This window comes from Somniosus microcephalus, chromosome 13 (genome assembly GCF_052327205.1).
Source record: "Somniosus microcephalus isolate GS21.2 chromosome 13, FLI_Smic_1.0, whole genome shotgun sequence".
Taxonomy (NCBI): Eukaryota; Metazoa; Chordata; class Chondrichthyes; order Squaliformes; family Somniosidae; genus Somniosus; species Somniosus microcephalus.
In genome coordinates this window covers 144,601,025-144,616,419 of record NC_140999.1, presented here as the reverse complement: position 1 = coordinate 144,616,419, position 15,395 = coordinate 144,601,025, and the positions used below count along the sequence as shown (strand labels likewise).

Here is a 15,395-nt window from a genome sequence, read left to right as displayed (position 1 = left end):
TGTCGTAAAAGAACAAATTGGCTAGAAACTGTTATATCCGTGTATCTTAATGTTGTGTCCTTCAATAATCAGACAACAGACTGCAGGGAACGATCAACAGGTGTTTACTGAATGAGGGTTACTCTAGAACTAACTTTACAGATCCCTCCTCAGGGTTTATACAGGTGTGGTCACTGCTGGTACTACAGTATACAGGAGCTGTAAAAAGTAGTTCTCCCCCTTAAAGGTACATACATTACAATTCCTCCCCTTTTAGATTAACAGTACCATAACACTCATTTAACAATTAAATATCAAACTAATTACAATTAACACTTTTAACATGCAACATTAACTGAAAATAGTCAATTTATAAATTCAGTCTTTGGGCAGGCTTCCTGATTCTTTCTGGATAATGCCTTTCCCGAGTGTCTCGCTTTTGGTGCGGAGACGATTCTAACACCCTGTCATCAGTTGATTCATCAGCTTCCAATGCTATTGTTTCTGAGGTAGATGCGACCTGTACGTCTGGTTCCTCACCAGGTACGTATGGCCGAGACATGGGGTTGACTCGTTCCTGTGACTCTAGGATCTGGTCTGCATGGCGTCTCACAATGTTCTCCCCAACATCCACTGTGTACATTAGTGGCCCCTGCCGTGTGCATATTGTCCCTGGTTGCCATTTCTCTGTTCGGTAGTCGCGGGCCAAGACTGGTTGCCCTACATTGAAGCTCCTTGTCGGCTTCTCGTTGATGTGCTGGAATTGCTTACTCTCAACATCTCTTCGTACATTTGGTCTGAGCAAATCCAGACGAGATCTCAACCTTCGGTTAAAGAACATCATGGCCGGGGCCTGGTTGGTGACTGCATGTGTCGCATTTCTGTAGGCTAACAGGAAATTGTCCACCTTATGCTGCAGTGGAATGTCGTCATCGCACATGGCCCTTACTGCTTTTTTAAAGGTTTGTACGAACTTCTCAGCCAATCCATTTGTGGCTGGATGATACGGGGCGGATGTGTAATGCCTTACCCCATTCCGTTTCATAAATCTTCGAAACTCTTCGGACACAAACTGTGGTCCGTTATCAGAGCAAATCTGCTCTGGCAAGCCATTCCTGGCAAAAATGCTCTGTAGGACTGCAATAGTTTTCTCCGTGGTGGTGGAGGACATTTTGATCACCTCAGGCCATTTCGAGTGCGCATCCACGGCTATTAAAAACATTGAGTCCATGAATGGACCAGCAAAATCAATATGCACCCGTTGCCATGGAGATGAGGGCCACTCCCATGGGTGTAGAGGGGCATGTGGTGGTGCATTTTGGACCTTCTGGCATCCTGAGCAGCTCTTTGTCAGGTCCTCGATTTGCTGATCGATCCCCGGCCACCACACATAAGCCCTAGCAAGGCTTTTCATTTTCACCCCTCCCAGATCACCTTCGTGAAGCTCATTGAGCACTCTCTCCCTTAACTTAGGTGGAATTACCACTCGGGATCCACACATCAAGGTCCCCTGGCAGACTGACAGCTGTTCTCTTCTGGATGAGAATGCTGGCAACAGTGAGTCGCCATGTGCTGGCCATCCATTCACCGTCAAATCATATACCCGAGACAGTGTCGGGTCATTTCGGGTCTCCTCTATACCAGCGTTAGTTACTGGCAAGCATTCAATTATAGTCGAATGAAATATTTTGACAGGATCCACTGCTGGTGCTTCCTCCGCAGTAGTCAGTGGCAGGCGTGATAGCCCATCAGCGTTTCCATGCTGTTTCGTGCCCTTATACTCGATTTCATATTGGTGCGCCCCTAGAAAAAGGGACCATCTTTGTAGCCGTTGCGCAGACATCACCGGAACGCCCTTCTTTGGATTAAAGATGGAGACAAGTGGTTGGTGGTCAGTCAGCAAGGTGAACTTCTGCCCGTGCAGATAGTGATTGAACTTTTTCACTCCCCACACTAGGCTGAGGGCCTCCCTGTCAATCTGGGCGTAGTTACGCTCGGCTGAGGTTAGTGACCGAGACGCAAAGGCTACTGGCCTCTCCGAGCCGTCCGGGAATTTGTGCGACAGCACCGCTCCAATGCCATAGGGTGATGCATCACACGCCAACCGAATTGGTAGTGCTGGGTTGAAATGAGCCAACACCTCTTTTGATGTGATCAATGCTTTGCTCTTCTGGAAAGCTCGTTTACATTCGTCATTCCACTTCCATGGTACCCCCGTTTGCAGTAGGGTGTTCAGTGGGTGTAGTACTGTAGACAAATTCGGCAATAACTTATGGTAGTAGTTCACCAGCCCGAGGAACGACCTCAGTTGTGACACATTTTCCGGTGCTGGAGCGTTGATTACTGCCTCAATCTTTTCAGGGGACTTATGTAACCCCTCTTTATCAATAACGTGGCCACAATACGAGATCTGCCTCTGGAAAAACTCGCATTTGTGGCGATTAGCTCGGAGCCCATATTCCTTCAATCTAGTGAGCACCTGCTCCAGGTTGGCGAGGTGATCACTGTCATTTTCGCCCATGACCAGGATGTCGTCCAAATAACACTGGGTCCTTGGGATCCCTTGCAGGACTTGTTCCATTGCCCTTTGCCAAATAGCCGGAGCAGATGCTACCCCAAACACCAGCCGGTTGTATTGGTAGAGACCTTTATGAGTGTTGATCGTGAGGTACTGTTTCGAAGCTTCTTCTACCTCCATTTGCAGGTACGCCTGGGCCAGATCAATCTTAGTGAAGCGTTTCCCTCCAGATAGCGAGGCAAAAATATCTTCAATCCGCGGAAGCAGATATTGTACAGTGTGAAGGACTGGGTTCACTGTCACCTTAAAGTCCCCACAGATGCGAACCTTCTTTGGTTCCCCAGGCGTATTACTCAACGACCTCTTCATTACAGGAATGATGGGTGTAGCCCTCTCACTCCAGTCCACTTTGGACAGTACTCCTGAACGTTCCAAACCTTCCAGCTCTGCTTTGATGGATCAGCGGATCGCATAAGGTACCGGTCTGGCCTTAAAAAACTTTGGGCTTGCATTTTCCTCTATTTTGATCGTTGCCGTTATGCCTTTTAGTGTTCCGAGTCCCTGCTGGAACACTTCTTGTGCATCAGTTAGCATTTTTGACAGTCGTCCAGGTGTGATGTCGTCATCCTTTTTGGCATCTACAGTCAGTGCTTGTATGGAATGCCAATCTAGCTGTATCTTCCGGATCCATTCACGTCCTAGTAGTGGTGGTCCTCCATCTGGCAATACATATAGGTCCATTTTTGGTGTTTCCTTGCCGTTATATATAACGTTCTCCCTTATTTTTCCTTTGGGGTAGACTTTTTGCCCCGTGTACGTCTTCAAGACAATCTTTGTATCTCTCAAGGGTATATGTGAGAATAGCCGCTTGTAGTCCCTTCGGTTTATGACTGTTAGGGCTGATCCTGTGTCCAATTCTATTTTCACTTGGACTCCTGCTATCTTGAGCGTGACCCAGATAGTTTGGTGATCCTCCGTTTTGATCACATTATGTAGTTTCAGACAACCCACCTCCTTGCTTCCGGAGTCTGTATCACTCTTCTGTTCGTCTGAACTACTCTCCGTCACCTTATGTACCTTCTTGTACTTCTCCTGTGGAGATTTCTTGCTGCTGGTTTTCTTTCCCGACCTGCAGACTCTTGCTATGTGTCCTACTTTTCCACACTGTCTGCACACTTTGTCCTTGAATCAGCAATCATTATGGTCGTGTGTTGTTCTGCCGCAGCGATAGCACTTCACTGTTCCATATGACATTTCATTTGTGCCATATTCTTGTGGTCTCCGTTGTATCTCTGCAGCGCCCCGTGCTGCTGCTGCTTCGTGTGATACTGCAATGCTGAAAGCCTTGTCCAGCGTAAGATCCTTTTCTGATAGAAGCCGTTTCTGGGTTCCTTCACTTTGAAGCCCACACACAAACTTGTCCCTTAAAGTATCTGCTAGTCCCGTTCCAAACTGGCAGTGTTTCGATAGCTTGCGCAGTTCCGTTAAATACTCAGCATTACCTTCATCTTTATGCTGGTTCCTTTTGTGAAACTTAAATCTTTCTGCTATCAGCAGCGGTGTGGGGTTTAAGTGGTCCTGTAGGATTGACACTATGTTTTCAAAATCCTTTTCTACTGGCTTCTCTGGGGTTACTAGGTTTCGTAGTAAGCCATACGTTTTTGCACCCATTGAATTCAACAATACCAGCGCTTTCTTGTCATCTGGCTCTTCATTCGCCTTGCAATATACTTCTATGCGTTCGACATATGTTGTCCAATCTTCGACTTCATTGTCGAACGCTGTGATACTGCCACTCTTCGGCATTTTTGGGTGTGGCTTAAAATGGCGTCTCCCGCGCTTTCCTTTCTTCCCCGCTGCGACTTAAAATGGCGTCTCCCGCGCTTTCCTTTCTTCCCCGCTGCGGCTTAAAATGGCGTCTCCCACGCTGCTGCCAACGCCGCTCTCGGCGGTCCTCGTGGCAAATGGCAATGCCCTGTGGGTTTCATGCGCTGCTCCTGCGCTGCTGCCAATGCCGCTCTCTGCGGTCCTCATGGCAATGGCAGCGCCTCGCGTTTTCCTGCGCGCCTCTCTCCCCCGTTGACGCTGCTCGGCCCTTGAACACCGGCTGCGCTCTGCTCTCTCTCGTCTCCCTCCCCGTTGACGCCGCTCAGTCCTGAATACCGGCTGCGCCCTGTGCGCTCTGCCCTCTCTCTCTCTCCCCCGTCGACGCTGCTCGGTCTTTTTCTGTGCCGCTCGGTCGGCTCTAGCCGCAGCTGTCCGGGAAGGGTCTGCGCAGTACCTCTTGCCAGCCCATTTCGCTGGACCACCGTGACTGGAAAGCCAAGCCTGGCTCTCGACAGCCTCCCCTGCGATGCTCAAATCTCCGCTGGATGACTGGGCGGTTGCCCGTGGTCGACGCCCGTGCTTCTGGACTCGACCTCCTTCCACTGTTCTCCAGGAGTGAATCCCTGGGAGGTGATGCAGAGTTGCAGGTAGGTTCGAATCTGCATCGTCGCCAATGTTATATCCGTGTATCTTAATGTTGTGTCCTTCAATAATCAGACAACAGACTGCAGGGAACGATCAACAGGTGTTTACTGAATGAGGGTTCAAACTGCAACTGACTGTGCAGATCACTACTCAGGGTTTATATACAAGTGTGGTCACTGCCGGTACTACAGGAGCTGTAAAAAGTAGTTCTCCCCCTTAAAGGTACACACATTACAGAAACCCCTCGGGGAAAAATTGAGTTGTGCCCCCTTGGGGCGCTAACTTCGCTGGGGCGCTAAAAGTAGCACCCCCCGTGGCCAAAATTCATTGGTAGCACCCCAAGAGGGAAGTGGGGCACTACTGGAAGTGCCCCGCCTCCCTCTTGGGGCGCTGTGAGGGAATATCGTGGCGCTACGTGCCACAACACCATGCGCTGCGGCACGTTGCACCACGGTACTGTAGGCCTTCCTCCCCTTCTTAAAGGGGAGGGGCCTTGCACAGCGCGACCTGGGGCCCAGCTGGGCCTCCAGGGATCGGCGTGCCGGCAAAAGAGCCCGGTACTCAAGAGAAGTGGCGGGCTCACAGAGCGCAGCCAGCACTCTGGGGCGGGGGGGCTGCTGAGGAGGCCGGGGACGACAACGGGGCCAGGTGCTGGCAGGCGGCCAGTAACAAAAATGGCTGCCCGGCACCTTGGCTTTGATTAGCGCCGCCCCGGCGGCAGGTAGACCACCCTGGCCCCGTCAGACATAGCATCCGGTGGTAAGTCAGGGGGCGATACCGAAGATAGCGGCGGGGGTGTAAGCGGGGCGCTGTGCACTGCGATGACAACATCACCGGCGGCGCAGCGCCGCGGGGCGCTAACAGTTACTGCCGCCGCTAACATCCCGCTGAATTTTGCTAACGGGAGGCGCAAAGCAACCAAATTCCCCCCCTCCCAGCCTCTAGTGACATAAAGTCAACGTTAGGTTGACGTACGGGGGAGGAATTTGGGGCAGGACCTGGTTGCGCTCAGAATCTGCTCTTTTTTGTCCTTTTGTAGAATTCTGATGGGAGCTCAGGGGTTGCTTCTTCTATTTGCCATCACCCACCAGAAATCCCATCGACTCCATCCCCTTTCACCCCAATGGAAAGTGCATGTTCATACTGCAGGCAAAGTTCCCTTTCTTGCATTACATACAGATGGAAATGGATCCCACATTACTGGTTTCTGGAATCAAAAAGCAATCAATTGCCATTCAGAATCAGCAAATGTCGATTTGCTCAGTTTAAAAAAATATCAGGATCTTCAGCCAGGATGCTCTGCCTTCTCCTGAAGTGGCAAGGTGTCTCCCCAAAATGCCTTGCCTCTCCCTGTAGGGCACATAATGGCATGGGTGCCCACTCCCTTTATACCAATGAACCTGTCCCAGGGATTTGGGATGGGGTCAGTGCTAGAGCAAACTGGTGGATGGAAGTCTTGCCCCACCACACCTTCGACATCACAATGTTAAGGCCCTTGTCTTCTTCATTCTGCTCTTGTTTTTGCTTCAGATTTTCATTATAAGGGACACAGGATATACTCATGGGAGAGACCGAAGATGCTGAACCCATAAGAATATCTAGTGCAGATCCAAAATTTGTAACATTTCCATGACAAGGAAATGAGAGTGTGAAGCTTTGGGCTAGATTTTCAGTGTGCCGTGAGGCGGGCATTTAGGCGTGCGGGGGGCAAAAATCCCGATTTCGGGGGTCCCGACACCATCCCGCCCAAAACCTGCCTCCACGTAAGTTTCAATGGAGGTGGGTACCCACCCCGCACTGCGATCCGCCGACCCGAGGCGGGAAGGGATTAGTGCCAATTAACTGCCTGTTAACAGGCAGTTTTTAGCCTAATCCCTATTTTGAGGGGTGTCGTGTGGGTTTCCCGATGGCTCCAAACCACGCCAGGTTAGAGCAGGCGGGCCGTCGGGTTGAAGGTCTTGGAGGGGTCGCGATGTCGGTGTTCAGGTGAGTGATGGGTGCATGAGCGCAAAGGTAAGTGTGTTTGGTGTGTCTGAAGTCTGAAGTGTGGTGCATGTAACCGTTCCACCTTTAAGAGAACTATTTTAAGAGATGCACTACTTTATCTTGGCTGCTGTATACTGTAATACCGGTGGTGACCACACCGGTATATAAGTGCTGTGTAATGATTTATTGGGCAGTTCAGCCTGACCTCCGACTAGTAAAGACCTGTTGAATTTACTCTTGTGGTCTGTGTGCAGTGATTCTTATTAACAATAACTAGAACACACAGACTTAACAGTGGCGACGATGACGATCTTACCCTGCGGCAGAGATATATCCAAGGCAGTTTAACGGGCGTCGAGAAGAGGCATCCGCCCTCATCATCCTGCTGAGAAAAGACTCGGGTCTGAAGAGCAAGGAAGAATCCTGACACGAAGCCTTCCATCAGCAACAGGCAGTGATCATCCCTTCTATCACGGTGGTGGGTAAGCCGATCAGCGACGAGCAGCAAGTCGGCCACGTTGGCTGTGAAGTAGGGGAGGGAAAAACGGAGGATATAAGGGCGGAGAACTCGACCACGGCCGGGGAAAAGAGCCGGACAGAAGTCGGGGCCAGAGGCGCTGAGACTGGGGCAGCGTAAGGCACGGGAGCCGCGGTGAATGCAAACGCAGCCGGTGTAAAAGACCGGGCTGCAAGCGGGCTGGGAGACGCAACAGCGTCGAGAGAGAGCTCGACCGCGACCGGGGAAAAAGGCCGGGCAGCTACCGAGGCCGCGAGGCGCGGGATAAAATTTATTTTAAAAAAACCGCGGAGAACTCAGCCGCAGCCGGGGGAAAGAGGGGCTGGGAGGCACGATTTGAGAACTGCTGGGGAGGGCGAACGCAGCAATACGGCAATCGCCATTACAACCAGCGGGGGAGAAAGGCAAACACGGGAAGCCGCCATTTTCGTAGGCGGGGGAAGAAGACGAGCGCAGGAAACCGCCATTTTGAAAAAAAATTAAAGAAAAATTTATTTTTGTTTCTCAAGAAGATTGCGAGGATGCCTAAGCGTGGTAACATCAACGATTTCGATCCCGATGTTGAAGATTGGGCCACGTATGTAGAACGCATAGAGATTTATTGTAAGGCAAATAAAATATCAGATGAAGATAAAGCACTAACCTTACTAAACTCAATGGGTGCGAAGACATACGGGCTATTGAAGCATCTTCTATCACCAGCTAAACCGGCGGATCAGGCTTTCGCTAATATTGTTGCTGTCCTGAGAAATCATTTGAACCCTACACCGCTGATGTTAGCGGAACGATTTAAATTTTATGTGAGAACGCAACTGAAAGAGGAAAGCAATGCGGAGTATTTAATTGAACTGCGTAAGCTAGCGAAATACTGTCAGTTTGGGGAAAGACTGACAGAGGCACTGAAAGACAAATTCGTGTGTGGATTGTCGAAAGAAGGAACACAAAAGCGGCTGCTTGAAGAGAATGATCTTACACTTGATAAGGCTGTCACTATTGCAGCATCGCACGAAGCCGCAGCGAGAAGCACTGCGGAAATGCAGCTGAAGGCAGCGGTACTCAGCGTAGATCAAATGGCTTTGGGTACAGTGAAATGTTATCGTTGTGGAAAGACAACACATGATCAGAACCAATGCTGGTTTAAAAATCAGGAATGTAGAAAATGTGGCAAGCTTGGTCACATAGCTAAAGTATGCCGGTCAGGAAAGAAGACCAGCAACAAAAAGTCACCGCAGGAAAAGTGCAGAAAGGTACATAAGGTGGCTGAGAAGAGTTTGGATGAACAGAATTTGGATTCAGACTCCAACAGCAAGGAACTGGGTAGTCTGAGAATTCACAATGTGAGTAAGGAAGCTGACCTACAAACTATCTGGGTCACACTTCAGATAGCAGGAGTCCAAGTGAAGATGGAATTGGACACCGGATTGGCATTGACGGTCATGAATAAGCAAGATTACAAAAGGTTATTCACACATATTCCCCTACGGGATACGGAGATAGTATTGCAGACATACATGGGGCAAAGAGTATACCCCATCGGAAAGATAAAAGTCAAGGTGGTACACAAGGGCAAAGAACACCAAGGAATGGACTTATATGTACTACCTGAGGGAGGTCCACCACTTCTGGGACGGGAGTGGATCAGGAAAATAAATATGGACTGGCACTCCCTAAAAGCAATAACGGTAGATTCCGGAAAAAAAGATGTCAAACCTGAACGATTGTCCAGAATATTGGATGAGGTTAAAGAGGTGTTCCAACAGGGACTGGGAACACTGAGAGGAATTACGGCAAAAATCAAGATTGCAGAACATGCAAACCCAAAATTTTTCAAAGCCAGACCGGTACCTTATGCGATACGACCTGCTGTGGAAGCTGAGCTGGAAGGGCTAGTACGTTCAGGAGTACTGTCTAAGGTGGACTGGAGTGAGTGGGCCACGCCCATTGTTCCCGTCATGAAGTGTTCATCGAGTAACAAGCCGGGGAACCGGGGAAGGTCCGCATCTGTGGAGACTTCAAGATCACGGTTAATCCGGTGCTTCACACGGTGCAATATCCGCTTCCGCGGATTGAGGATATCTTTGCTTCATTGTCTGGCGGGAAACACTTCACCAAGATAGACCTGGCGCAAGCGTACTTACAGATGGAAGTTGAGGAAGAGTCGCGCCAGTATCTCACAATCAACACGCACAGAGGCTTGTATCGATATAATAGACTGGTTTTTGGAGTGGCTTCGGCTCCAGCAATTTGGCAGAGGGCCATGGAGCAGGTATTACAGGGAATTCCAAGCACTCAATGTTACTTGGACGATATCCTGATTACAGGAGATGACGATGAGGAACACCTTGCAAATTTGAAACTGGTGCTCACCAGATTGAAGGAATATGGACTTCGAGTTAATCGCCAGAAATGTGAGTTCTTTCAGAAACGGATCTCGTACTGTGGTCATGTCATTGACCAGGAGGGGCTGCACAAGTCACCTGACAAGATCGAAGCTGTTGTGAAGGCTCCCGCTCCGGAAAATGTATCCCAGTTGAGGTTGTTCCTAGGGTTGATTAACTATTACCATAAGTTTCTGCCAAATCTATCCACGGTGCTGCACCCGCTGAACGCTCTTTTGCAGAAAGAAGTACCATGGAAGTGGAGCGAGGACTGTAAGAAGGCCTTTCGCAAAAGCAAGGCATTGATCACCTCAGAGGAAGTGTTGGCTCACTTCAACCCAACGCTACCTATTCGTTTAGCTTGTGATGCTTCTCCTTATGGTATTGGAGCAGTACTCTCACACAAGTTGTCAAATGGCTTGGAAAGGCCAGTCGCATTTGCATCCAGATCATTGACCTCCGCTGAGCGCAACTATGCTCAGATAGATAGGGAGGCTCTCAGCCTTGTGTGGGGAGTAAAGAAGTTTAATCATTACCTGCAGGGCCAGAAGTTTACACTGCTGACAGACCACCAGCCGTTGGTATCCATTTTTAACCCTAAGAAGGGTGTTTCGGTGATGACAGCACAGAGGCTCCAGAGATGGTCCCTTTTCCTAGGGGCACATCAATATCAGATAGAATTCAAAGGTACAAAGCAGCATGGTAATGCTGATGGGCTGTCGCGCCTGCCACTACCTACTGAGGAGGAGGCACCGACGGTTGACCCGGTGGAGTTATTTCACTCGACCATCATCGAATGTTTACCTGTCACCAATGCAAATATTGAAAGGGAGACTAGGAATGACCCGACACTGTCCCGGGTCTACGAATTGACAGTAAAGGGATGGCCAGCCCATGGTGATCCACTGTTACCGGCATTCTCAGCAAGACGAGAACAGCTGTCCATCTGTCAGGGAACATTGATGTATGGAACAAGGGTGATTATCCCTCCTAAGTTAAGAGAGAGAGTTCTAAAAGAACTACATGAAGGTCATCTGGGGGGAGTCAAGATGAAAAGCCTTGCTAGGGCTTATGTGTGGTGGCCGGGTATCGACCAACAGATAGAGGATCTGACGAAAAGCTGCTCAGGGTGCCAAAAAGTCCAAAATGCACCTCCAATTGCACCGCTGCATCCATGGGAATGGCCTTCAACCCCATGGCAACGTGTACATATTGACTTTGCTGGTCCATTCATGGACTCCATGTTTTTAATTGCGGTGGACGCACATTCTAAATGGCCAGAAGTGATTAAAATGACTACCACTACCTCGGAGAAGACGATCGCGGTGCTAAGAACGATATTTGCAAGAAATGGATTGCCAGAGCAAATATGTTCAGGCAACAGACCACAGTTCGTGTCAGAGGAATTCCAGAAATTCCTGAAGAAGAATGGGGTGAAACATTATACCTCTGCCCCATATCATCCAGCTACGAATGGGCTGGCCGAGAGGTTTGTACAGACGTTCAAAAAGGCAATAAAGGCCATGAGCGAAGATCAGATTCCACTGCAACACAAGGTGGACAATTTCCTACTGGCATATCGAAACGCCACCCATGCAACAACAAACCAAAGTCCTGCCATGATGATCTATAACAGGAGGTTGCGGTCCAGGTTGGACTTGTTAAAACCAAATGTGCGGAGGGAAGTCGAAAACAAACAGTTCCAGCATATCAATAACAAGCCCACTCGGAGTTTTGAAATAGGACAACCGGTGTTAGCCAGGGACTATAAAAACGAGAAATGGCAATCTGGAACAATTCGGGCCAGACAAGGACCCCTGATGTACACGGTAGATGTTGGTGAAAATGTAATGCGACGTCATGCTGACCAACTGGTGGGATCGAGAACAAGGGTCGAGCCCATGGTTACGACAGAGACAACCGTGGAGGAAGTTAGTGAACCTGAAGCATCTACCTCAGAAGTGAATATACCTGATGATGATGCCCTATCCATAGGGGATCAACTAGATGAGTCACCCCAGCAACGAGAACCAGAGACCCCTGAAAGGCGTTATCCGTCTCAGATCAGGAGGCCTCCTCAGAGACTGAATCTGTGAACTGTTTTTACATGAAGTTGTGTATATATGTTATTATGTTATGTTTAATGGGGAATATATACTGTTAAGCTAAAAAGGGAGGATTGTGGCGTATGTAACCGTTCCACCTTTAAGAGAACTATTTTAAGAGATGCACTACTTTATCTTGGCTGCTGTATACTGTAATACCGGTGGTGACCACACCGGTATATAAGTGCTGTGTAATGATTTATTGGGCAGTTCAGCCTGACCTCCGACTAGTAAAGACCTGTTGAATTTACTCTTGTGGTCTGTGTGCAGTGATTCTTAGTAACAATAACTAGAACACACAGACTTAACATGAAGTGTGTAAAGAAGTTTAAATTACCTGTACTTACCTCTACAGCCTTTCTTCCTGTAGGCGTCGGGAGTCCATCACTCAGCCGGCACTGAAAGCAGAATGGCCGCGATCTGTCAAAAGTGACAGCCTTCAGCTTTTAGTGCCGGTGAGAGTTCTAACTGAGTCTGTGTAGAAGGACTCAGGTTAGAACACAGACTGTCAGTGTTTGACAGCTTCAAACAGCTGTGAAACACTGATATTTCATCTGTATGATGTCACCTGTTGCCGGGTGGCCCTTAATTGGCCTGCTGAGCCCGCTGGGCGGGCTCAACAAGGTCAATCAAGGGAAAATCGCGTGGATTGGCCCGTCGTCGATGGAGGCGGGACTAAAACCCGAATGTTGTAGTCCCGCCTCTTTCCCGCCTGCTGAATGAAAATCCAGCCCTTTGTTTCAACACTAAACTGGTGCTGAGAATTGGCTGTCTCTGCTGCTGTTTTTGGAGTGCTGCTGTTTTTGGAGTGCTGCCTATACTCTTCTTCCTCTGTAAAGACAAAGGAGAAGAATCCTCTCTGTTAACATTTTTACTTTGTTTAAAGTTAGTAGACTTAAGTTGGTAGTGTAGTATCTTCATCCCAACATCACTGCAGCAAGCATGTTCAAAAAGGAGGATTTAAGTATCAATGTGTCAAAAACAATTTACTGCCATATCTAAAAATATTAAATTAGAAATGCAATGAATGCTAAACAAAGCCACAATTCTTGTGTTTATAGATTCATTGAAAGAGTTTTAGGGCATGTTCCATTTGTGACCAGAATGTACTCAAAGCTCTTCTATTGAGCCACAATTGGCCTGGTATTCACCCTCCATATAAAATATGAATTCAGATATTATCACTGTTACAATTTTTGGGTTTTCCTACTCTTCTTCATGGAAGATATTTTTGGCGCTATTTCATGGGGTAGATTTTCATCTTTAATGCCCGGGGGGGTTAAGCATCATCTGTGCAGAGTGCAGAAAGGAAAATCTGGCAGGGAAAATTGCACGCCCCCTACAGAACTCCTGGCTTTCCCTTCCACTAAGTTCAAGGGAAGAAAAATCAGGTGAGTTCTATTTCCTGCCAGATTTTTCTTTCTATGCTTCACATAGGTGATCCTTAATGCTCGGGCATTAAAGGCGAAAACCACCCTCACCATGTTTCAGACTATTCTTGTAGATGAGCACGATGATACAAGAAATATTGTAACGTAGCAGCTTCTTGCTTTTTCTCACCATCTAAGGAAGCTATCTGGCTTGACTATCTCTCCTTGAAGGCTTAAGACAGACTCTCTGATTCGAACAAGGCGGGTTGATAAATGCCTTCGAAAAGGTTACCAGAACCAGTCAGATTTAAATGACTGCCTGTTCATTTTTTATAAATTGACAAAATTCTGTAACGATTGTGCCGAGTTAAGTTGGGATAAAATGTCCATGAACGAAGCTGGTTGGGTACTGTGACTGAGTTAAAGAAGCCGACAGCATGCTAAATTTTAGACAAAAATGCTTCATTTCTGTTGCAATCATTACTACTGTGAACTAAAATAATGTGACCATTCTCTTTTCATTATTCCACAGTTGAGTGTTGCTGTGTGCATTGGATTTTTAGTAGCATGGACGCCGTATGCGATTTCAGCAATGTGGGCAGCATTTGGGAACGCTGACATGGTTCCATCACTAGCGTTTGCTCTGTCAGCTATGTTTACAAAATCATCCACATTATATAACCCTATCATCCATCTGCTGTTCAAACCAAACTTTTGAAAGTTTCTAAGCAAAGACATGGCACATTTGCTCAATCTGTGCAGGCGGCAGCGTGGACCCTGCAGCAGTGGACCAGACCTTACTTTAAAATCAGTTTGTGATCAGATCACATTGGATTCTACCAAAACTCCAAATGGATTAGTGGATATGGATGATGCCTGCAACACATGCCCAGATACATTTGAAAATTTCAGTAACTATCCAAAATCTCAGAGTTCGGGAGGATCCACATCCAAAGCCAGTACTGATATTTCAAGTGGTAACAGTACAGCACATGGACCCATGAAAAGAACTGCACTTGTGATGCTAACTGGAAGCATGACATCTCCAACTGACAGTATTGAGGTTGCAATAGACACACTGCCCACCAAGCTCACTAGTATTTAGTATAATGATATAACATTTCCTTCTATCTTGTATCACCTTGAACACTGAAAGCATTGTGCAGATCCACTTAGGGTGACAAAATAGACCATTCAGGTGAAGATGTATAATGTATTTTTGAAAATTAAATGATGGTATAAATTGTTAAGTTAGAAAGTTTGCAATTTTTAGTTCTGTATATTTGGAATAAGTTTATACAGTAATGTATTAACACATCACATGAAATTTCTCTGTTCAAAAATGTTAACCATCTGAAATAAACAGGGTTCATGAATGCGCTATTGTATTTATATGTTAATATCATACAGCATAGTTTCACCCCATGTATTTAACAATATGATGAAACATTCCACGAACATTGGGGGCAATTTTAGCCCCCAAGAATGAATGGGCTGGGGGCGGGTGGATAGTTAAAATAAGTTATTTTTAGATCATGACTGCAACCCGGCTCCAAGGCGCACTGGAAGTGTTTGACAGCACATCAGAAGAGGAAGAGCATCACCATCCATGACAGTGACAACGTGCTGTGGTAGGATCAACACAGACACGGGAGGCAGGCGCACGGGAGGCAGGCGCACGGGAGGCGGGTGCAGGGGAGGGAGGTGCACGGGAGGGAGGTGCACGGGAGGGAGGCCCACGGGAGGGAGGCGCTCGGGAGGCAGGTGCAGGGGAGGGAGGCACACGAGAGGGAGGCCCACGGGAGGGAGGCCCACGGGAGGGAGGCCCATGGGATGCAGGCGCACGGGAGGGAGGCGCGCGGGAGGGAGGCGCTCGGGAGGGAGGCGCTCGGGAGGCAGGCCCACGGGAGGCAGGCCCACGGGAAGGAGGTGCTCGGGAGGGAGGCGCATGGGAGGGATGCACACGGGAGGGAGGCGCTCGGGAGGGAGGCCCACGGGAGGCAGGCGCTCGGGAGGGAGGCGCTCGGGAGAGAGGCCCACGGGAGGGAGGCGCTCGGGAGGCCCATGGGA

The 15,395-nt window shown here is 48.4% G+C and overlaps 1 pseudogene; it reads left to right on the top strand.

Annotated features, from left to right (window-relative positions):
• LOC147108636 (opsin-5-like) overlaps positions 1–14,705 on the top strand; it is a 39,227-nt pseudogene extending 24,522 nt beyond the window's left edge.
• The last annotated feature ends 690 nt before the right edge of the window (positions 14,706–15,395 follow it).